This window comes from Clupea harengus, chromosome 20 (assembly GCF_900700415.2).
Source record: "Clupea harengus chromosome 20, Ch_v2.0.2, whole genome shotgun sequence".
In the NCBI taxonomy this organism is placed as follows: Eukaryota; Metazoa; Chordata; class Actinopteri; order Clupeiformes; family Clupeidae; genus Clupea; species Clupea harengus.
The window spans coordinates 262,005-284,948 of record NC_045171.1 but is presented as its reverse complement, the minus strand read 5'-3'; positions in this window follow the sequence as shown (position 1 = coordinate 284,948).

Here is a 22,944-nt window from a genome sequence, read left to right as displayed (position 1 = left end):
TTGCTCCTGTTCTTTTTTCCAAAATATATTGTTAAATATATCAGTGTCTGTGGATGATGTCATTAATGTGCTATTATGTAAGACAGAGACAGATAAATGACCCAAACACCAGTGTATTTATCACAATCTGCAGGAGGTGTTCAGCAAGAGCCGGGCCGCTTCACTTCCACCTCACCGGCCATACGACTGCTCAATCGAGCTACAACCAGGCACCAGTCCAACCAGAGGGCGGATTTTCTCCCTTTCCCGTCCAGAAAGGAGGGCCATGGACGTTTACATCAGGGGCACTCTAGCGTCCGGGCTCATCCGTCCGTCCACGTCCCCTGCTGGAACCGGGTTTTTTCCTTCGTGGGCAAGAAGGATGGTTCCCTGCGGCCCTGTATCGACTACCGGAGCCTTAACAAGATCACCATCCGTAATCGCTACCCCCTGCCACTGATGTCCACAGCGTTTGATCTCCTCCAGGGTGCAAGTATTTTTACCAAACTAGACCTGCGAAATGCTTACCACCTGGTCCGCATCCGGAAGGGGGACGAGTGGAAAACGGCCTTGAACACACCGATGGGGCACTACGAATACCAGGTGATGCCTTTCGGCCTAACTAATGCTCCAGCCGTGTTCCAGGCCCTTATCAATGACTGTCTCCGGGACATGATTAATCACTTTGTCTTTGTGTACCTGGACGATATTTAAATTTTCTCCAGTTCTCTGCATGAACATCGCCTACATGTCCGACGAGTTGTCAAGAGACTCCTTAAGAACCATCTTTTTGTGAAACCCCAGAAGTGCGAATTCCACAGGCCTGAGGTCACCTTCCTGGGGTATATCCTCAGGGAGGCCCAGATCAAGATGGACCCAAAGAAGACCAAGGCAGTGAGGGACTTGGAGGCTCCTAGGTCCATTAAGGGGGTACAGCAGTTCCTGGGCTTTGCACATTTTTATAGGAGATCTCCGCCCTTACCAAGAAGGGTCTGGGGCCCCTTTGTTTGGTCCCCTAAGGCGGAGGAGGCCTTTTGTGAACTGAAGAGAAGGTTCTCTTCGGCTCCCATTCTCGTCCTTCCGGACCCATCCCTGCCTTTCACTGTGGAGGTGGATGCCTCTGAGGTAGGGGTTGGGGCTATACTCTTACAGAAGGCTCAGGACGGCAAAATCCACCCCTGCGCCTTCTTCTCCCACCGGCTGAGTCCTGCGGAATCCCGGTACGACGTGGGTGACCGGGAGTTGCTGGCCGTCAAGCTGGCGCTCGAGGAGTGGAGGCACTGTGTTCTATACGGCACATTACTATCACTGTGTTCTATACGTCACATTACTATCACTGTGCTGTATAAGGCATAGGATACAGTTTAACTGTCATGTCATAAGGCACCTCTTCTTATTTCTGCTTCCAGCAGTTAATCCATGAATGAATACTCATCATACAGTTAAACTGTCATTTCATTCTACCTTCGAGCAGTTTAGGCAGTATTTTCTCCTGTCCACTCCACCAAACTCTAACGGTAACTATAAGCGTATTCCTTGTTAAAAAAGGAGAACATTCAAACATGAGCCTATGATACCCTCTCAAAGAAAGTTAATTTTCTGCGTATAAATGGTTGAATCAGTATAGGTGCTTGAGCCAGAATAGATTTCCTTGTTGCTGACGTCAACATAGACATACTGTATGTACATCACACTTTAAACAATCATGATTCATTTATGTAATTCACATTTATCTTCAGTTGAAAGGCAACGGATCACTGAGACCATATCTTTGTTCAGTGATGTTTGGTGAAACAACATAAGACCTACAAAATTTGAATCATTTCACAAAAGAAAAGCTAAAACAGCTTTAGCAAGACCTGAACTGACTGAACCTGAACTGATACAGTACTGTATATCAAGAGTTTGGGTTCACCCTGCAAAGTAAAATTAACAACATATATTTTCCAAAACTGGGAAATATTATAGACATATAACATGTGACCATCAAAAGTTCAAGTAAAACACTTGAATCAAGTTGGGAAAAAATGAAAAATAACACTTGAGTCCTCCTGAGAAATGCGATATTACTCATTCCTTATTATTAGGAAGCAGATGCATGGAACAATATGGAAAATGTGGAAACTCACTTAAGTGTTTTCAGTTTGCAGTGAGAGTCCTTCAGTAGAGCACAGAACTGCTTCACTCCTGAGTCTCCTGGTTTCTTCCCACTCAGATCCAGCTCTGTCAGGAGTAAGGGGTTTGTACCTAGAATTGAAGTCAGATAAGCACAGGCTTTCTCTGCAGCATCACTTTTCAACAACCTACAGAGAGAGGAGGAATATGTTTATGTAAATAACCATTCATTAACGGTCTACTGTTACAATATTCCCAAATATTTCAGATAGACATCAAGCAAGAAAATAGAGACTACATCTTATACCTATAACTTTACACCACTATATGTAAATCTATCAAAAATAAATCATTTTAATTTAAATCTTCATTTTAGCATTAAAACATTGACAGTATTTAGACTGTTTTCTTTATTCCTTTTCTGTCACCACATGGTCACAGGTTGTAAATTATTAATTTGGTTTATAATTTCTAGTCGTCATATTTTCACACCTCAGGGACTGAAGTTTACATTTTTGATCATGGATTAATTTGAGTAAATCAGTGAGGAGCTTCACTCCAGAGTATCCAGGGTCGTTCCCTCTCAGGTCCAGCTCCACCAGGTGTGAGGGGTTTGATTTCAGAGCTGAAGTCAGAGCAGCGTATCCATCTCCTGTTATTTTACAGTCTGACAGTCTAGGGGAAATGTAATTGATGAATCAGTTTTAAATTGCTGCTGATTAACTGATTACTGCTATTAACAAAATGTTTTGATCTTGCTCATACATGTATTGTTTTTGATTGGAGCCTTCAAACCAACACTACATATACCAGTCAGTATATGTAAACCAGCATTTAAATATCTTTCATGTTGATGAACGTTTTCAGACAATTGTGATGATAATCGGTTCATTATAAAAAAATAACTCACATCAGTGTCTGCAGTTTAGAGCTTGGATTCTCCAGTAGAGCAGATATCTGCTTCACTCCTGAGTCTCCTAGTTTATTCCCACTCAGATCCAACTCCAGCAGGTGTGAGGGGTTTGATCTGAGAGCTGAAGTCAGAGCAGCACAGCCTTCTTCTGTTATATTGCTGTCATTTAGCCTGTATATAGAGAGAGCATTTTGTGGTGTAAGAGTAAATGTGTGGTCATAAAGAGGAATAAATCACTGAATTTAGGGGGAAACGTTGGGCCTCGTTCTCAAACATTTTCTTAAGTGTCTTCTTAAATATCTTCTTCCAAACTTCGAAAGACCAACGTAAGAAAATATCTCCGCCGGATTCATGAACGCCTGGAAATGGGTTCTTACACAGCTGAAATGTTCTCAGCTGTGCTCCTCCGAATGAGGATTCTTAAATTGAACGCCCGTTCTCGTACACCTGGATTTGCATACATACACGCCGTGCCAGCTCCTTATAAGGGCACGCAACCGTAGTGATGTGTGCAGTCAGAATTGACAGAATCCGCACAAACGCAATTCGAAAGCAACACAATCAACAGTCATGTCAAAGAGGAAAGCAAACACAGGTGGTACACCATCCAGTAAACGCAGACTTAACTTCACTGGTGCAGAGGTGGAGGTACTGTTGCAGAATGTAGATGTGTCCATTCTATTCCACTATGGCTATAATTATGCTTAATTTATTGATTCACTTACATTTGCAGTGTTCGTGTAGTGCTTTTATTTATTTTAGGCCATCACGATGCCTCGTAGAATCATGACTATAAATGTGAAAGGTAATTGTTAATGATACAAATATTCTCGTATTTATTATTATTATAATTATTTAAATCCGAGGATGTCTGTAGAATTGATGTGAACGCAATCACCAACGATTTCTCACAAATTCAGCCCTTAAGAACAATCTGGCCGATTTTAAGAACGAAGTTAAGAGTTAAGAACGAATCCCAGATGAGAAAACTTTCATGAATGCCAGAATTGTCCCGGGAACGTCAGACATTTCCTCCTAACTTGTTCTTAACTGCGTTCGAGAATGGGGCCCATTGTTTTTTTTTTTTGTTTAGTAAAGGGGTTGAAGATAGACCAACTTAAGTTTTGTCCAGGTGCAATGTGAGTCCTCCAGTAGGGCAGAGATCTGCTTCGCTCCTGAGTCTCCTAGTTTCTTCCCACTCAGATCCATCTCTGTCAGGAGTAAGGGGTTTATTCCTAGAACTGAAGTCAGATGAACACAGGCTTCCTCTGCAGCATCACTCTTCAACAACCTACAGAGAGAGAAGGAATATGTTTATGTTGATAACAAGTTTTCATTAACCGTCTGCTTCTACAATCTTCCTACAAGGCTCAGAGATTTTGTAAATAAAAAGGTTAAAAAGTGCATAAGACAAGATGAGTATCTTTAATGTTTGTGAGATTGAATAGCTGAATTTACATTTTGTACACTACGGCCTGAGCCTGTGGGCACTATTCTCTCAGGAGAAAGGATGGGGAAAGATAAATCCCAAACATCGTTCCCTAAATCAAAGTCTGAGTGTTAGGGTTTGTGAGAAGGTGAAATTCCCTCCCCTTCTCACTGTGACTCATGAGGAGTTTGGCCATGGTGTGGGGTGGACTTCCCCACCACAATGGTTGGATCCGGGCTCCCCCACCATAGTGGCTGGACCCGGGAGGCCAAATTGGTTCAATTGAACCCAGCTGGCTGCCCTATTTAAAGGGTGCCTCATGTTCATGAGGTGAGAAAAACCCTTACCTGTTGCAAGGTGGAGGGAAAACTGTGTCTAGCTGTGTGGTAGTGATGGCGAAATGAAGCTTCATGAACCTTCAAAGGTTTCCAGCCAAACGTGTTGAAAAAAGGTTCACTACTCGAAGCATTGTTCGCTGTCTAGTGACACCTGCTGGTCAATAAAAATAAGGTGTAGGAAAGATTTTCTCGGGACAGTGAATTTGTTCAATTTGTTGTGGTGCGCAAGGCCTGTTAAAATAACATGCACACAAACGTATGGTGAAATTTCGTTGTATGCGAATACAATGACAATAAAGGCTTTATTGTTCTATTCTTTCTTCTAATAATTGTTTGACTTAAATGTAGGGATTGTATGGTGGCACAACGATTAGCGACGTCGCCTCTCAGGTTTGATTCCCAGTCATAGCGAATTTTAATCCGATGGTTTGATTATAAACGGCTGCTAATTATCTTTACTCTCTTCTGTATGCCGTTGGAACAGAGGTTAGTTAAAGTGCTTTTGGAATACTGGTCAGTACTTTTGTAAAACTAAGGGTAGTGAGTGCTTCAACATGGAGAAGGTGTTATTATTGTAACTCAGTTGCTTGTCACAGATCATACACTTCACCTACGAATAAAAAAGATACTCATTAAACTAAAGGTCTGTGACAACATGAAATAACACAATAATAGGCTAATGTCAGGGAAGTCATACAAGCTACAAACAGACCTTATTAGGAAAAATCAAATCAAAGTGTTCCCACATGGGTGAAGACTTTCTCTTCCTAACTGGCTCCATAACTCTATCTCAAATAATCTATAGTACTATCTATACTACTACAAACAATCTAAATCTCCAACTACCGCTAAGTCTCTAACTATCTCTGTCTCTAACCACTGACAACCCTAACCCACGAATACGAGATGGGGATTGGGACATCTTATAAAGTCGAAGCGTCCCGCCAAAAGTGAACGAACGAACCACTTCGTGTGAGCACTTGACTAAAATGAGGCTTCGGACGTCACCAGTGACGTCATTTCGGCAAAACAATATAAGCCTCGATACGCGCTCCGTCTGGAAGTGCTTCACTTTCGTGACAAACGCTCCGAAGCCTCGGGTTCATTTATAACATCACTACTGTGTGGACACCTTGTGCCTTGTTATGTGTGCTTTGCTGAACTATGATTAGTAAGAATTGTGCTTAGTGAGAATCTGTGACTATAGTTAACATATGTGTAGTGAATTGTGCCTAGTTTAAGTCTGCGTAGTGAATTGTACCTAGTTTAGGTCTGCATAGTGAATTGTGCCTAGTTTAAGTCTGCGTGGTTAATTGTGCCTAGTCTGATTCTGCTAAGTGAATTGTGCCTAGTTTGATTCTGCAAAGGAAGTGGTGCCTAGTTAAATGTAGCACTATGAGTGTGTTTTGTCTCTGTGATTTATGTTTGTTTATTTTGTGTGCACTGGTTTGGGTTGATGTAGAGAATCCCTAAGTAAACGTTTATTCTTCATTCTACTGCTGAGTTCCGAGTGGTGCGTTAGAGTTCTGCACATCACCTCTCCGTTGTTTCACTGTGTTGGTCACCTTGGTTTTTTGCCTTGTCTTATTTTGTTTTGCTCTGTGTTTACTGTTCTGGTTGTGTGTAATTGGTCTGTGTGTTTATACTCTGGTTTCTTGGTTCTCTGTCAGTTCGTCTCTCACTGTGTACTGATCGCACCTGGCTTCTTCAGTACTTGGTTGCCTCGTCACGTGTGTGTGTTTTTTTTGCGTGCTTGACTATGTTTTTCTGATTCTGCTCTCCTCCGAAAGAGGTGTGCAAGGTCTCTATCTATCTATCTATCTATCTAAATATCCTTGCTATCTCTAGCTTAGGGAACCATCTCAACAGTTGGTAGTTGCTAGCATGTGTAATATGAAATAAATAATACAAAAATGAAGCTACAGAGGCACCCAGAGGGTCTCTACCTATCACAGCTTTTTAACTATCCTAGCTATCTCTAGTTTATCTCTTGGTTGGCATCCGCTAGTGTGTGATGAACTCATGTTAATATGTGTGAACTCAATTCATGGTACTAGGTCGCCAAGGGATCAATTAACCCTTAGACTTAAACATTAAGCGTCCATTCCTACACCACACAGACACAAAATAAATGCTCAAGAAATGGTCTTCAGTGTGAGGGGGAATGGGGTATTTGTGGATTTCTGTTTGAAATGCCCATCCCTACTGTCACGTCTGTGCAGGGTCGCCAGTCCTCTAGAGGGCGACACTCACTCTAGAGCACCTAACACTAACCTTTCTTCTACACTGGGCTACACCTGAGGTGATTACTACTTCCTACTTAAGCACTGGGTGTCCTTCCCTCTTCACTCGGTCATGGAGTTTCGTGAGTACAGTTATCTTTCTTCTCGCTGTTTTATGTTCTGATACAGTAACAGATGCAGTGTCATCAAGATACAGCTTTAATCCAGGCTTCACATTACGACTTCCATTACACAGCTTATGTACGAACTCCTTGTGCTAGCAAACTCTTACTCTAGCGTTTACAGCATACTTTAGGCTACACACAACATATTTTTAGAGTGCCACCTAGTGGCAAAACTACATCGTAACACTCGCTTCTCTTAAAAAGTCTTGTTTGGGTATCTCAACCCTGTTTGTGGAATGCTAACGCACTCGCGATTAGCTTAGCATAGGCTAGCCGCTAATTACCTTTGACTGTTGCTAACCCTGTGCATCCACCACAACGTGGATAAGACTTTTCCTGTGGATAGACTTTGTTCCCTGGATTACCTTTGTGGATTACCTTTGTGGATTACCTTCCTTTGGACTAACCGTTCTATTGTGGAACGTACTTGTATTTATGTATCCGGTGAGGTTGTGAACTTTGATAGCCTTGCTGTGTTTGTAGCTTGGGAAGTCAGGCTAGCTAGTCTGCCCAACCAGTCAGGGAGTGAATAAACTCGACTGTTGCATCAAACCTGCAGTTTGCGTGTGTGCCTGAAAATCCCGGCCTGATACCTACTTCATAAAACTTTTACATGGCTAGTAGTGAAGGAGTTGCAAATCAGAATAAGGATCAGAGTCAATAATGATTGACAACCATCAATAATCCAATGAATCTTATATTATTTTGTATTCGTTGCTTTTAATTGGACTTAGGTTAAAATTAGTGCTGTCAGTTTAACGCGTTATTAACGGCGTTAACGCAAACCCATTTTAACGCCGTTAATTTTTTTATGGAGAAGTTTGGAATGGAGACCGCCAAAGCTGTCTCTACCCCAGCTGATGTGAGCACAAAGCTTGTCAAAGCATCTGAACACTCCGAGAAGGTTGAGCAAGCAATGTATCAGTGTGCTGTGGGTAGCCTACTCTACCTTTCGACCAGAACAAGACCAGATATTGCATTTGCTGTCAGCAATAAGGCAAGATTCTGTTCTGACCCAACTAAGCAACACTGGACAGCTGTGAAGCGTATCTTAAGATACCTGAACGGAACACAAACACTAGGTCTGCTCTATTGTAAGGAACTCATCTTGAACATGTACCCAGACACGGATCTTCTGTCGTCGAGGTCTCCTGCCCAATCTGTATCCATCCAATGCACTCTTCCTCTTTATCCTTACAATAGAGCAGACCTAGTGTTTGTGTTCCGTTCAGGTATCTTAAGATACGCTTCACAGCTGTCCAGTGTTGCTTAGTTGGGTCAGAACAGAATCTTGCCACATTGCTGACAGCAAATGCAATATCTGGTCTTGTTCTGGTCGAAAGGTAGAGTAGGCTACCCACAGCACACTGATACATTGCTTGCTCAACCTTCTCGGAGTGTTCAGATGCTTTGACAAGCTTTGTGCTCACATCAGCTGGGGTAGAGACAGCTTTGGCGGTCTCCATTCCAAACTTCTCCAGAATGCTTTTTGTGTATGACGTCAGGCCCATCCAGATGTTTCCGTTTGGATGCTGAATGATCTTCACTCCAAGGAAGTGTTTGAGCTCTCCCATGTGTTTTACGTCAAAGTATCTTGCAAGCTCCTTCTTCACTTCTGTTATACGGCTGTCACTTAAGTTCTCCATTCAAGAAGGCCGTCTTTTCATCCATTTGATGTAACTTCAGTCCATGTTGTGCTGCAAGTGCAACAACAGTGCGGACAGACTCAAATCTGACGACTGGACTGAATGTCTCGTCATAGTCAAATCCAAACCGCTGAGAAAAACCTTGAGCCACCAGGCGAGCTTTGTGCCTGTCAACTGTCCCGTCGGCATCAACTTTGACCTTGAAGACCCACTTGCTTCCCACGGCTTTCTTGCTCTCAGGTAATTCTACTAGATCCCACACTTCATTCGCATACAGAGACTGCATCTCCTCCTGCATTGCGTCTTTCCATTTTGACTTCTCAGGACTAGTCAGTGCATCACGCACGGTTTCAGGTTCATGCAGGTTACTGTTGGCAACAGTCACCCACTCTCCATAGCAATCAGTTGGTCTTTGGGTTCTTCCTGATCTTCGGATCTCAGGCTCTGCGGTATTAGTGACGACTTGTTCTTCACTGTCAGTGCAATCAAATTCCACAAGATTGTACTCAATGTTCTTGTCACCTGAGTCTCACTTCTCAGTGCCACAGATAGCTTCATTGAATATCACATCTCGACTGTAGAACACTTTGCTTTGTCTTGTGTCATACAGTCTGTATCCTTTCGTTTCTGTTCCATATCCCAGCATAACACACTTTCTTGCCTTTGGGTCTAACTTCTTTCTTTCATCCTTTGGTATGTGGGCATAGGCATCATATCCAAACACACGCAGATGGTCCACTTCGGGTTTCTCTCCTGTCCAGGCTTCAAACGGTGTCATGCCCGCTACAGATTTTGTTGGACTCCGATTTCTCAGGTATACTGCTGTTGCGAGAGCTTCAGCCCAAAACCTCTGAAGCAGCTTTGCATCAGCGAGCATTGACCTCACTGTCTCAATCAGGGTTCTGTTCATCCTCTCGGCAACTCCATTCTGTTCGGGTGTCTTCGGAACAGTCGGTTCATGTCGCACTCCTGTCTTCAGAAAGTCTTTGAACTCTGTTGAGGTGTATTCTCCTCCATTATCTGTGCGTAGAACTTTTAGTTTCCTTCCAGTAATTGTTTCCACTTCTGCTTTCCATTGAACAAACTTGTTGAAGACTTCATATTTGCGTTTCAGGACATATATCCACTAGTGCTGTCAGTTTAACGCGTTATTAACGGCGTTAACGCAAACCCATTTTAACGCCGTTAATTTTTTTATCGCGAGATTAACGCGAATTTTTTTTATAATTTTTTTTTTTTTTTTTTTAGATAAACATTCTTTTTGGCCTCGCAAACTGTGTAGTAGGCGAACGTTACGGTTTGAGTGAATGGTGAGCGCGATTCCCGCGAAATGGATGATAAAAAGCTTCTGAATGGAAAGTTTACTTTTAAAAGTTGTGTTGTGCAAAAGAAGCGAGCTTCACTGTTGTCTGAAAATGTCAACAGGCAGCTGGCTGAAAGCAAAGAAGTAGTAGGCTTACCTTTTATTGGTAACCTAACTGTTACGGTTCAATGTTTCTGAAATAAGAGGCCTGACTGCTATGTTCCCAGCAAACTTGAAAAAAAGAAAATATTAAGCCATGGTTTAACTGCACTATAGGCTGAGTCCTTGTTTACCTGAAATGTGCACTTTATAATTTTATTTTGTACCGCCCTGTTTGGCAATATTGGTTTTCAATAAAATAAAACATTTGCATAAAGCAAGCCAATCAACTTTTCCATGTTGATAAATAAACGAAGGGACATTTAGAATAGATAAAAATTTGCGATTAATCGCGATTAATTTTGAGTTAACTATGACATAAATGCGATTAATCGCGATTAAATATTTTAATCGTTTGACAGCACTAATATCCACACATAGTGAGTTTTGTCATCAATAAACGTGGGAAAATATTCTGCCCCACTCAGTGACTTCTCATTCATTTTTCCACATACATCACTGTGCACTAGACCAAGTGGTTCTTTAGCTCATTTTCTGCCATCAGTTGGAAATGTACTATCATGATGTTTGCCTTCAGCACACGACTCACAGAATTCTGTGTCTTTAAGCACATCATAGTGTAATCCTTCCACTAACCTTTCTTTGGCTAGCATCTTTAGATTCTGCACTCCGAGGTGCCCGAAGCGCCGATGCCAGACAGTTTCTTTCGTCTCCTTGTGCACTCTCTCAGTGGCAGCTGAATTTGCTCTCTCGTGTTTTTTGCAACAAGTGTAGTACAGACTATCCACCTTTTTTGCAACTGCAATCTGCTTTCCATTTTCTTCCATCAAACTACACTCATCTTCCTTGAACTTCACAATCTTCCCTGACTGTGTTGCCATGGATACACTCAACAAGTTGTATGATAAGCGTGGAACATACAAGACATTGTTCAGCTTACACATTCGAGTTGTGTCAGTGAGAATCATCTCCAGCATTACAACACCTTGTCCTGTTGCTTCAACTGAGTATCCATCACCCAGTGTGACTTCTTGTGTTGGCTGTAAGCTACTAAATTCAACAAACATTTTCCTGTCATTGCACATGTGAAAAGTAGCTCCAGAGTCCACTATCCAGCTCTTTAGTCTTTCAGCAGACTTCACTGATAATGCATGACTCACTACTAACCCAACACTTTCACTGTCTGAACTGTGGTTTGTTTTTCTTTTCACTTCAGCTTTGTTCATTTTTTGCTTTGAGGCTTTTTGAACATGTCTGTCTCCATTTTGTTCATTTCTGATCAGATCTCTGCAAAAATGTGTCCAAACTTCCCACAATGATGACATTTAGAACCTTTCCCTTTAAATCTCTGCTTACTGGTCATGGCTTTGACATCACTGCTTGTATCAGCATCACGCTGCTTCATTTTGCGCTCTTCATGCAGCAATCGTTCTGTCACTACTTCCCTTTTTGGATCATCCACACTTGCTTCTAATGCAGTCACTATCATGTTATATGACTCTGGCAGACTTGCGATCAGATAAACTACGCGATCGTCATCATCTATCGGATCTCCGATGTTGGACAGCGCGTCAAACATTTCTATCATAGTCTTAATATGATCTTGAACACACTCACCATTTATCAGACGAAGCGCATGAAGTTTGCGCCTTAGTGCCAGTCTGTTTGCCTATATTCTAGCTTGAAACTGATCAGCCAGTGTTCTGCCCATAATATGTTTTATGTGTTTTGGTAACTTAAGTTGAATTGTTTGTATGTTCACGTCATTTAATGTGTTTGATACCAGTGTCAACGGTGAATAGGACTTTTATTTTGTACACAACGTACACAAACTAGGCATCGTTCACATAGTCAACATCGTCAACACTGTCAAATGTCACAGCAAACTGTCAAGTTTAACGCATTTTTATCTGTCGTGTGAATCTCATAGAAAGCAATGACTAAGTTTTACACGATCGTAATATGTATATTATTTAATTACAATGAGTTATGATGACTTTGATGATGTTTTAAATAGTCAAATAAATCGCTGCAACTGCACGACACTACTGTTGCTTACGTTAGCATGTTAGCTAATTAATGTCCGTTATGTAATGTATTTTATAATTCAGCACCTTTTCTACTTTCTGTTTTTATTCATAGTTTCACTCCATTCAATGTTGTCAGCTTGACTGATATGAAGTCAATAAAGGAGCAAGAAGGCTCATTTTCCTGGCTCTTGAAAAAGGAGTTTGGCTTGCTGCTTAATCTATATTAATATATTAATGCTAGGAAGCACAACATATAGACAGAGCAGTACAGCCAGCTTTTGCCAAACAGCAGAGGGATCCGTAGGGTTTCCTATTATGTAAAGCAAGGACGGTTCGATCGATAGCACAATTGTAGACAAAGCGCGATCCTTCCGTGACACATACTTCGCAAAATCTTCCGGCTGTGTGCGGCTAGGACTGCCCATGGTGCCATCAACAATTCCCCACAAGCCATCTCTCATTAAAGCCATCTGACATTGCACTCTCCAGGTTGGATAGTTAGAGCCATTCAGTGGAACAATCAAAATCTTCAATTCCGACATCCTTCCTCTTCAAAGTTTTCCGACAACTTTCTCACGGCTTCTTTTCAGCATAGTCTGGGCCCATAACCTGATGGTTTCAATAATGAGAGTCGACACTGTGTTGAGAATATATAGGCGATAGTGCCCCATGCGGGAATCGAACCCATGACCTTATTGCTGTGAGGCAGTGCAAGCACCTGAGCCACCGTGCCACTTTTCCATACAACACCACCAAGACAAAAGAAAACTCCCCTTTTGTGCCTTTACCTCTCACCCTACAACCCGAGAGCATACCTATTTAAAAGGAGCAGAACCCCAATGTGTAGGCCTAGGTGATCGCTAATCTGTGGCACGGTGGCTCAGTTGCTTGCACTGCTGCCTCACAGCAAGAAGGTCATGGGTTCGATTCCCGCATGGGGCGCTGTTGGCTCTGGGGGGCAGGTCCTCCCCAGAGTGCACAGTGCTCAGGTGGGCTATCTCCCGGGCCTTTCTGTGTGGAGTTTGCATGTTCTCCCCGTGTTCACAAGGGGTTTCCTCCACTAAGAACCCCAACAGTAAAAACATGCAAAATAACAGAACTCATGTCCATCCCTGACCAAAGATGGACAGTTCACTTCACTTGGTCCCCGGGCGCTGCAAAGCTGCCCACTGCTCCTGGGGGGTCCTTGAGGAAGGACGGTCCAGGATGGGAAAAAGCAGAAAATAAATTCACCGCGACCTCAGGCCTACCTGCGTGTGTGTGTGTGTGTCCTGTGTCGCCTCCATATATGCACGTGTGTGTTCCAGTGTGTCGTGTGTGCCATTAAAAACCTGACAAAGGTCTTAATTATATCTCCTGACTCTGCACACCTGCCTCAGTCACCTTTCCAATCTCCTGATTACTAATCACGTACACCTGATACTCCCCTACTTAAACTCCTCACTCCCTTCACACCCTTGTCTGGTCTCCCACTACTAAGGACTACAATCCAGACAACTCCAGCCACAGACCCATCGAACTCCGTTTTGATATCTGCCCGACTCCGACTTCCAGGTCACCCTGTCTCTTGTTACCTCCCGTGCCCCTGCGCCCATTGTTCCCGTGTTGCTTGTCTGCTTCATGTTTGTTCCTAGTTTGCCTTTTTCGCCATCAACTTCTGAGCTTTGTAGTTTTGACTCCCTATCTTCTGTGCGTCATCATCTGTGCTTTTGTGTTTTGTCCCCTGTGCCCCCTGTGTTCAATAAATCACCATCTCCCGTTCATCTCTGTGTCGTCTGAGGTCTGTGAGCCTATTACTGACTTTCTCAGCACCTATGATATGGTGACACTAAGGGCCTCATTTAAGTACATTTGCGAGTGCAGCGTAATCAGCGCCTTTGCCAAACCGCATATAGCGCAAGATGTATTTATCAAACAAGAACCTCGTCGCGTAATCAGCACTAGTGTTATTAGTGCGCCGCTAAAATAGGGGAGAATGGGCCTGCGTGCTCTTGTTTTCGTTACAAATGGAACAGACCTGGTTTAGAGCTGCTTTTATGAGGCAGAGAATTCTCATGCAAATTAGAGACGCGCTCTCGTCCGGCAGTTTTAGTAAATACCATGGAATACATAATTAGGCGCACTTTACGCATCTCCTCCCATCTTTTTGCGGCGAACACCCACATTCCCATATACCCTCCCATTTATGCATATGTATTAGACGGGAAGCGCAACTTGCCTCAGCAGCAGGCAACTTGCTTCAGCAGCGGGTAATCTGCGTTTTTACCCAAGTGCGCCGCATTTGTAAATACGGTTTATATACGGTGTATATAAAAGTTGGGAAAATATGGAAAGCTATGTCCACACTACTACGTTTTCATTTTATAACAGAAACAATCTCCATCAATACTGTAATAACCCTTCAGAATAGGGTTATGTGAGGAGCGTGATGGAAGAGGGACGGATACATTGTGACTGATAAGACTCAGTCAGAAAGCGATCTTAGGTGTTTGCTTCATCAGTTCCAAAAGTCTCTGTTTTTGTCTGTCCCCAAAGTTTTAAAAATAATACAGCAGTGTTTCCAAAAGTCTCTGTGACCAAAACTCCGGAGTAGTATGTTTCAGATCTCCTCTCCCCCTATCCTTCTAAACACATGGACACCTTAACATAGCAAAAGTGATGCATTTTTTTACTAAAACGTATTAGTGTGGATGTGGCCTTAGAACCAAAGCAAACAAACCCAGGGCAATGCACTCTGTATCCAGAGGTGTAGAAAGTACTACACGGAACAACATTATGTTTCAGACCTCCTTTGCCCCTATCCCTCTAACACCTGGATGCTTAATGCTTGCATATCATAAAAATCACTCCAGCAAGGTCTTATATTATTATAATCTTAACAAAGCAAATTAGGCTTCAAGATGGATCAAAGGGGATTAAAGTGTTGAGGCATAAAATAAATCGGTTGCGATATCTTAAATAAGTTATATCTTAAATATCTTACATTTCGCCATGACAAGTCAATTGCACAATCTAATCATTAGGTGTATTTGGCTAAATGTTGTCACCTGATCTTTAGTTTACAGGCTGGTTCCTTCTGTAAGTCAGTGAGGAGCTTCACTCCAGAGTCTCCAGGGTCATTCCCTCTCAGGTCCAGCTCCACCAGGTGTGAGGGGTTTGATTTCAGAGCTGAAGTCAGAGTTGCATATCCCTCTCCTGTTACACCACAGTCAGAAAGTCTAGGGAAAAAATATAAATTGGCAAGTTTGGATGTAAGAACAGCATAACATGAAAATTTGTTATTCAAACAATGACATATTATTGAAATTATTCTACCATAAAATGGAAAGCCCAACTTTACCTGTATAACTGTGTGTGTAGTTATCTGTGTTAAGGCTTAACTAGACAAATTACCTATCAGTAGGGCTTGATGATATGGACCAAAAAATAAAATCCTGGTATTTTTATAATGAAAACCGATAAACAATTTATACACTGTTGGTCACTATTTTGCATTTTGGGTGAGCAGATAGCGATAGGACGGATTGTGATATGTAACACAAGATCAAACTATATCAGTATACACAGTCTTGTCTCATCCTATCTTTCGTGTGACAAATAAACCGGTATACCGCCCAGCCCTTCCTAGCAGTGAATTCTACATCTGGAAATCATGGTTAGAATGGTTAGTGTTAGGCTTTCCCACAGTAAGGACCAAATCGCAGACCAAGGTGCAACAAACAATTGTGGATTTATTTCCTTCAAAAAAAAGAACACGCAAAAGATCCAAAAAGGCATAACAGAATTCCAAAGGGAAAAAACACAGTAGAGCAAAAATCAGAAAGTCCAATATGATAATAGGCAAAACAGAACTACAAAGGCAAAAACACAGAAGATCAAAAATTCGAAAATCTAATACGATACCAGGTACACGGAACTCGAAAAAATTCAGGATACCAACATAGCTTCTCACAGACAAACGATTACAATCCGACAGGGGATTACAGAAAGACTGAATTGATATAGAAGAGGGAACAGAGACAAGATACAGGTGAAACAAACAATGGGAATTAACAAGACACAAGAGGAACAAATCAGGCAAACAATCAGGGTGATAATAGGGAACAGATGAGGGAGAAAAAGGCCGGGAAGCGGAGTCTCTGGACAATAACAGAACGCACATGGCCTGACAACACAAACACAACAAGTACATGAAAAAATAAACAAACAGAGGGAAACACGTGGCATAACACAACACATGCAGGAGGCACAAGGAAAAATGTCTTAGATCGCAGGGATCTTAACAAGTTAAAACCTCTGAACAGAGGTTCAGAGAAACGCAGGCTATGTCCCATTGTTGTGAGTGTGTTAGCCATCATTCCTCTCACTGCTTAGTCAGTCTAAGGACGTTTTGCTGTGTTAGACACATGCAGGGTCGGTTTGTCCATAAGGGCGATTTGGGCGACGCACTGCCAAACGGGAGAAGGAGATATTTTTGTCTGTCCCATTCTACCACTACACCGTCTGATCTGCCTCTGAATGTCATTGTCCAATCAGGCTAAAGTCGTGCTTCAAATGGTCCCGCCCCATTTTGGGGCGATTTTGGGCGAAAAGGAAATCGACCCCAGACCTATCTCATTGACTCTCATGTTAAATCCATTTTTTTCACAAAACAGGGCTCTCAATGCATTCTCTATGGCTTCGGGGAGGGCTCTTCTGTCAAGATGGCTAACGTTCAGTGCAAAAACTCAACTCGTTCTTTGAAAGAAACTCCTTTAGTTGGCGTACTAATGAAGATAAATTGACAACAAAACAATTAGGACTTCTTAGACCAAATCTATCAGAATCAGGTTTTATTGGCCAAGTAAGTTTGCACAAACAAGGAATTTGACTTGGTAAAGTGGCTCTCAATGTGTTTACACAAGATATAGATAGATAGATAGATAGATAGATGGATACTTTATTAATCCCGAGGGAAATTTAGGTCATCCCGAGGGAAATTTACAAACACAATACAAACACAATACAAAACAAACAGTGCAACGGTCTAAGAAGTTTAAGGAATGTATACAAGGCGGAATGGCTATATACAGTAGCTGTGAAATGTTACACAACAATAGTGCAAAGAAGAAGTGGAGAGTGCAAGAAGTGCAGGGATAAATATATATACTATATAAACTATATATGCTACAGTGGGTTAGCTGTTCAGTAGTGAGACGGTGAGGGGGAAGAAACTGTTTTTGTGTCTGGAGGTTTTGGCGAACAGTGATCTGTAGCGTCTACCAGAGGGGAGGAGTTTGAATAGTTTGTGTCCGGGGTGTGAGGGGTCTGCAGTGATTTTTCCTGCCCATTTCCTGAGTCTGGAGATGTACAGGTCTTGGATGGTGGGCAGGTTGGCACCGGTGATCTTTTCTGCAGACCTGACTGTCCGTTGGAGTCTGTTCTTATCCAGTTTGGTGGCCGATCCAAACCAGACAGTGATTGAAGTTGGCACAGGAAGTACATCCTCTGCTGGGCCTTCTTGATGATTGTGTTGATGTTGGGTTCCCACGTCAGGTTCCGGGAGATTGTGGATCCCTGAAACCTGAAGGATTCCACAGCCAACACAGTACTGTTGTGTATAATGAGGGGGGGCAGTGCTGGGGGGCTCCTCCTGAAGTCCACTGTCATCTCCACGGTTTTAAGCGTGTTCAGCTCTAGGTTGTTGCGACCGCACCACAGGACCAGCTGTTCAACTTCCCGCCTATATGCAGACTCATCATCATCACGGATGAGGCCGATGACTGATGTGTCGTCTGCAAATTTTAGGAGTTTAACAGATGGGTCTCCTGAGGTGCAGTCGTTTGTGTAGAGGGAGAAGAGCAGTGGGGAGAGCACGCATCCCTGAAGTGCACCAGTGCTGACTGACCGGGTGCTGGACGTTGTTTCACCCAGCCTCACCTGCTGCTTCCTGTCTATCAGGAAGTTTGTGTTCCACTGACAGGTGCAGGCAGGCACAGTGAGCTGGGTGAGTTTGGTGAGGAGGACTTCTGGAATGATGGTGTTGAACGCCGAGCTGAAGTCCACGAACAGCATCCTTGCATAGGTCCCTGGGGAGTCGAGGTGTTGCAGGATGTAGTGCAGCCCCATGTTGACTGCATCATCCACTGCCCGGTAGGCAAACTGCAGAGGGTGGAACGTTGGTGGAACGAACTGCCTAGTACTACCAGAGCAGGGGCGTCCCTCTCTACCTTCAAGAAGCTTTTGAAGACCCAACTCTTCAGAGAGCACCTCCCCTCCTAACTGGCACCTGACTAGCGCTTAACTTGCACTTCAGCAGTTACATTCCTGCACTTCTTTTTCCTTTTTTCTAGGTCGTTGTTTTTCTAATTCTCATGTAAAGTAGTATTTATTGTTACACCATGCTTTTTTATTGCTCTTAGCTTGACTGTTCTCTCCCTTGTACGTCGCTTTGGACAAAAGCGTCTGCTAAATGACTAAATGTAAATGTAAATGTAAATGCAGCAGGGGGCCTGTGATGCCCTTCAATACCAGTCTCTCAAAGGATTTCATGACCACAGATGTCAGGGCGACGGGTCTGTAGTCATTCAGTCCAGTTATGGAGGATTTCTTGGGAACCGGGATGATGGTGCAGCGTTTGAAGCAGGAGGGGACTTCACACAGCTCCAGAGATCTGTTGAAGATCCGTGTGAAGATGGAGGTCAGCTGATCAGCGCAGGCTTTCAGACAGGAGGGTGACACACCGTCTGGGCCTGATGCCTTCCTTGTCTTCAGTCTCTGAAAAAGCTGGCACACATCCTCTTCACAGATCGTCAATGCCGGTGGGGAGTCAGGGGGGAGGTGATGCAGATGAGGGGGTGCAGATGATTGTGTGAAGTCTGGGTTGGAGCGGGTGAGGGGTGTGAATGTGGGGTGATCAAATCTGCAGTAAAACACATTCAGTTCGTCAGCCAGTTGAGGGTTCTCCATGGAGTGGGGGGAGGATTTCCTATCTATCCATTCAACAGGTTTCTACAAAGGGGGGGAAATCCTACATCCAAGAATTGGAACGAAAGAAAATCGTGGCTGGCAGTGGCTAACGTGGTCTGTATTTCTAAATACCACTGTCACTTTTCATAGGTTTCACACAGTGTTGTATAGTAACGAAGTAGAAATACTTTGTTACTGTACATCAGTCGTTTTTTTGGATATCTGTACTTTACTTTACTACTTATATTTCTGTTTACTTTTACTTTTACTTTGCTACATTTTGCAAAGAAAACTGATACTTTTACTCCGATACATTTCCCCTGAAACCTTCGTTACTCGTTACAAATTCAAATCATCTTTAGAAAAAAAATGAATCATGAGAGTGATGAGACCAACGACGGGGACTGTGATAGAACACAGACTGTAAGCAGGTTTGGCGAATCAGTGGTCCTAGCGCATGTTAATTGCCGTTTGCAAAAGCCCCGCCCCCTTAGTTACTGTTGCTACGTCTTTTGAACTCGTTCATGCACAACACTGTCTGTCAGTGTCAGTGATTCTTTTTGGAGTAATATCTCCGCGATATCCTCCAGAACAAGGCAAAATGGACTGCAATATGCAGTGGAAGGATATATCCAAAACATTAAGATCAACAACGAAGGGGACACAACAATAATCGAAGCAAAAGCATACAGGTCTCAATCAAAAAATTAGAAACCCCACGACCTCTTCATTAAATGCCACCAGCACAACCTTGTAGACTAGTCATGTTCTTTCACCGCTGGGTAAGATCTGTATATAATATTTCAAGCTAGTTACCTACAAAGATTATTATTATTCTTTATTCCATCTCTGGCGAGGTATCTAGCTAGCTAGCTAGGATGGTGACAATCTAAAGTACAGTAGAGTAACGTAGCAGTGTGGAGCAAGATAGCTGCCTGCTAGTAACGTTATTGTTCAAGGGATGTGTGTGCATGTTGCTGAAAGTATTTCACAGTCACTGTACTGATAACTTGCTTGTAAAACTGATGATCCTGATGTAATGCTATGGCTTTGTATCAGATCGCCAGGTTATTGCTCTCAGGTTGTGCCTTATGCATACCTTGGGATACTCAGGAGTAGGTTTCCCATTCACAAAATGTTACAATGTGCTGCTTTAGTATTGCCTATTCTGTTAAAATTGTGTTCAAATAAGGCCCAGTTTATAAGTATGCTCATTCTAGTCGGAATAAACTTCATAATTCTCAAAATTCTGACCCTTTGCTTTTTTATTAACAGCATTTACTTGTACTTAAGTATTGAAAGTAAAAGTACATTTAATATCAGAAAATTACTTTTGATACTTAAGTACAGTAAAGATCAGATACTTTAAGACTTTTACTCAAGTAGTATTCTAAAAGTTTTTTTTTACTTTTACTTGAGTCATTTTCCAGTAAGGTATCTTTACTTTTACTCAAGTATGGCTTTTGGGTACGTTATACACCACTGGTTTCACAGTGTGAATGTTCGCTTCTTGCACTAACACTGAGTTATTTTCTATGTGATGACTTATTTTACTTTTGTAAGCCAATACTTTCAAGATCAGTCAATAAATATTGTTGGTTTTGACTTATATGTTGCCCCCTTCTTTATGTTGTTACTGGACATATCATGTGTCTTGTAAGCTATGTTACATCATACAACATTTGAGACATGTGAATAATGAAAAAGTGGGATCATTTATTGTGGAGCCACATCATTTTTGCTTATGAAGGCTCCTGGATGCAACTTTCTTCCATAGCTTCCCACCTGTAACTAGCCGCTCTATGAAGCTAGATGGGGAAATCTTTCTGTTGTGTGCTGCCATCTAGTTGACAAAAAGGTATTGCTGTATGAGTTAATCAGCTAACAACAAATTGATACAATTGTCTTAAAGTAACACTATGCAACAATTTGACACTTTTTGAGTTATGGCTTTATAGGCAACTAGTTTTGGTACCATCCTGAAATTCATTTTGATAGCATATTGTCAGGTGAATGACAGATAAACACCTGTGCCTGCCATCCAGAATATGCCCTATGTAGTTCCAGGGGCGGACTGGCCATCGGGGATACCGACGGGGTTGGGGTGGTCCAAAATACCGGCCCACTTCCATCACCAACCAGCCCTTCCTTTGACATTGCCGGCACCGACTATATTCTATGCTTCACAGAACACGTATCATTTACTCTAATATCTTTAATAGCCAAAAATCACTGACTGAGATGTATACTACTGCTTGCAATCTGTATTCACACTCTATTAAAAATGTTTTCTTACGGACTTCGGAAGACCAACGTAAGAAAAGATCTCCGCCTGATTCATAAACGCCTAAAAATGGGTTCTTACACAGCCGAAGCTGTGCGGATTGAGGATGAGGATTCTTAAATTGAACGCACGTTCTCGTGCACCTGGGTTTGCATACATACACGCTCCGCCAGCTCCTTACAAGGGCACACAACCATAGTGAAGTGTGCAGTCAGCCCTTAACCCTTCTAACACGGTGCGGCCCCGTGGGGCATCTGGTGTTTTTTTTTGAGGAATTGCATTTAAGAAAACTCTGGGCCATTTACGACTGTTATTTCGCGTTCTGAAATTCTGGTCTAAATTCAGAACGAATCTCAGATGAGAAAACGTTCATGAATGCCCTAAAACATCGTTAGTGAAGTTCAGAAGAAATTCCTTCTTAAATTCTTCTGAACTGCATTGAGAATGAGGCCCATGGTTTCCATCTTCTTTACTCATCTAATCTCTTCCGTCAGTCTAACTTTGTTTTAGGTGTTATTAAATGTCAATCACTCTAGCCTACATTTTAATTAATTTATTTATTTATTGTCTTTCCTGTTATTGTATATGTAAAGCACATTGAGTTGCATAAATAAATAAAGTTGCCTTGCCTACTCAACACTTGCGTAACTCACAGACAAAGTCGTTTTTGATAGAGAGAGCATGTCATCGGCACCAAAACGTAAAGGTGGAGCTGAAAAGCTCTGGGAGAAAAAGAAAAGATGTCTGGAGGAAGGTGCATCAAAATATTTAAAAATCTCTGATTTATTTGGGAAACCACCGACTGGTGACCGTGATACGAAGGTAAGTTGTGGCGTTGACTTGGCCAATGTTAGCTTGCTTTTCACAGATGAGGTAACGTTCCCTACAAGCTAGCCTAGCTAACGTTAGGTAGATAAATGTCCAAAATTGAGACCGTTATGATCTGGTAAAATAATTAAGCTGGCGCTGTTGTCATCATCGAGATTATCTAATTTAACATGTTAGCCGTAGTCACTTGTTTACAATCGATGAGCAAGCTATCTATGGTGGTAGTTGTAAAGAGGGCAATCTTATAATTTCTAAAAACTTATGTCAAATAAGTTAACCAGCTAGCTTGTTATGCTAAAATCACTGTGTTACACACAACACTAACATTATACACAATGTTAATAGGTTATCTAGATTATATAGTGAGGTAATAATAACACATGAGTATACTGATATTGTTTTTTATTACCATGTGACTATAATGCACCTGGGCCGGTGCATTGTTGCATTGTTGCATTGACCTCTGTTGTGATGAAGTCATTTGAGTGGCTTGTGTTGCGGCATCTCAAAGCCATCACTGACCCTCTACTGGATCTCCTCCAGTTTGCCTGTAGAGCTAACAGGTCTGTAGACAATGCAGTAAACATGGCCCTTCACTCCATCC